The sequence below is a fragment of the Ranitomeya variabilis genome, chromosome 6 (genome assembly GCF_051348905.1).
Source record: "Ranitomeya variabilis isolate aRanVar5 chromosome 6, aRanVar5.hap1, whole genome shotgun sequence".
Lineage (NCBI taxonomy): Eukaryota > Metazoa > Chordata > Amphibia > Anura > Dendrobatidae > Ranitomeya > Ranitomeya variabilis.
This window is the reverse complement of record NC_135237.1, coordinates 564,142,619-564,144,418: the sequence shown is the minus strand read 5'-3', so window position 1 is coordinate 564,144,418 and position 1,800 is coordinate 564,142,619. Positions and strand designations below refer to the sequence as shown.

The 1,800-nt window shown below is 47.3% G+C and overlaps 1 non-coding gene across 1 annotated transcript; it reads right to left on the bottom strand.

Moving 5' to 3' along the window:
• Positions 1-614: 614 nt before the first annotated feature.
• On the bottom strand, positions 615-701 carry TRNASTOP-UCA (transfer RNA opal suppressor (anticodon UCA)). Its single transcript has one exon. It is a non-coding gene; the product is annotated as a tRNA-Sec (tRNA).
• Between the last annotated feature and the right edge of the window lie 1,099 nt (positions 702-1,800).

Sequence of the window (1,800 nt, the reverse complement as noted above, 5' to 3'; positions counted from 1 at the left end):
CTCACTGCTCTTACAGTACAGAATCCATAGTCTCACTGCTCGTACAGTAGAGAATCACCTTCTGTGACTGTGCTGTAACTTTCTTTCCTCTGGCTGTAGATTTTGCCTCCTCTGTCTCCTCATCTATCTTGTGTAGTGAAGTGTCGGCTTTGTCGTTGTGATGCAGTGATGTCCTCCTGATGCCGGACGTCCCCTGGTGTCGGTGGCTCTGCGTCCACCACAGCGAGCAGTATTTGTGTCCTGAAGACGCAGATGCTGATACCAGAGTCACCATCAATGTGTCCGCGGTCGGAGCGATCCGTCTGACATCTGGAGGAGTCGCCCGATTCCCGGCCCTGAGATAAGAACTGATCACCGAGGGTCCGAAGCCCCAATCCCATAAAGATCGGCCGACATTGTTTTATGTCTAATGCTGAACGATCTCTTGTGGGAACTTCCTTACAGGGGGCTCCAGATAACGCTCTCGGGGGTCTCCATGAGCGTCCGCCTCTTCTACTCCTCCGGCTGCAGACATGGGGCAGTGTGAACAGCGCTCAGCCCCCAATGAATGCGAGAAGCCCCCTATATATGGCTCCTGAGCTTCCAGTATAAGGAAAGACTGCCCAGAATGTGAGCGCCCAGAGGGTGGAATTGAACCGCTCCGTCCCTAGACAGCTACAGGTTTGAAGCCTGCACCCCAGACCACTGAGGATCATCTGGGCAGGAGATCTGGGATCGCTCGATCCTATTTATAGTGGATCCTGAAGTCAGAGGTAAAGTTACGGAGATTATTAATATTTGATTGTTTTACTATTGAGGGAAATATGAAATCAGCGTGAGAAATATCGGGAGATAATTGCCCTGAACCTGCGGCTCCGACCACCGCTGGATATTGCTGCGGAGCATTTCCATGTTATTTGCATAGAAGCCGGCAGCAATGCATTGTGGGAGATGGCGGAGCGGCCACCTTCCCGCTGGCAGAGCGACCTCTGACCTTGTAGTGAGATCCGGACACAGATTAGACCTTTGTGAGCTGTGAACTGCGATCAGGGAATGTCGGAGATAAAAAAGTAGAAATCTCATAATGATCAGAATTGTAGCTGCAGTGTAAAGCATGGAGGAGGGATAAAACAGCGTGACAGAAAGAAAGAGGATTTATCTTCTGATACTTGTCCCATCAATAGATAATTCTCCATAGCTTAGAGCCGCTAATAATCAGGTCAGGACGGTTCACAAAATATTGGAAGATCTGCCCGGCTGCGCTACAAGTGTAAGTTTCAGCTGAAATATCTATTAAATGACCTGAACTCATAGAATAAAGAACAGATGGTCAGGCTGATATATGCGGCCATAATAGAGGCAAAAGGAAATGGGAAAGTGCTGCAGTGTAAAGCATGGTTTCCTATACGGCCGGTCCCATAGTAACGCCCTATGGAGACACATGTAGATGAGGCAGGGCCGGTCCGGGGCTGAAATTCAGCAAATCCATGTAAAAGTAATCAGTCCCTTGCTCCCCTCGCCCCCTGCCCCAAATGGGGGGTCTCCATTACTAATATAACCCTGCCTGCAGGAGACAAGACTTACAAAAACTGTAGTAGTAATAATAATAATAATAATAATAATAATAATACCGCCATATGAGCTGAAATAATACCACAATAAGATATTACAAAATAACAGACAAATACAACCAGACCATAATCAAATATTATCGTAGTGATAATACCGCCATACAGATCACTAATCACAACCTCTGTACTAGGACTGATATTACTCCAATACAGTGGCCGTATAATGGTGATATCAGGTCTACACCAGTGC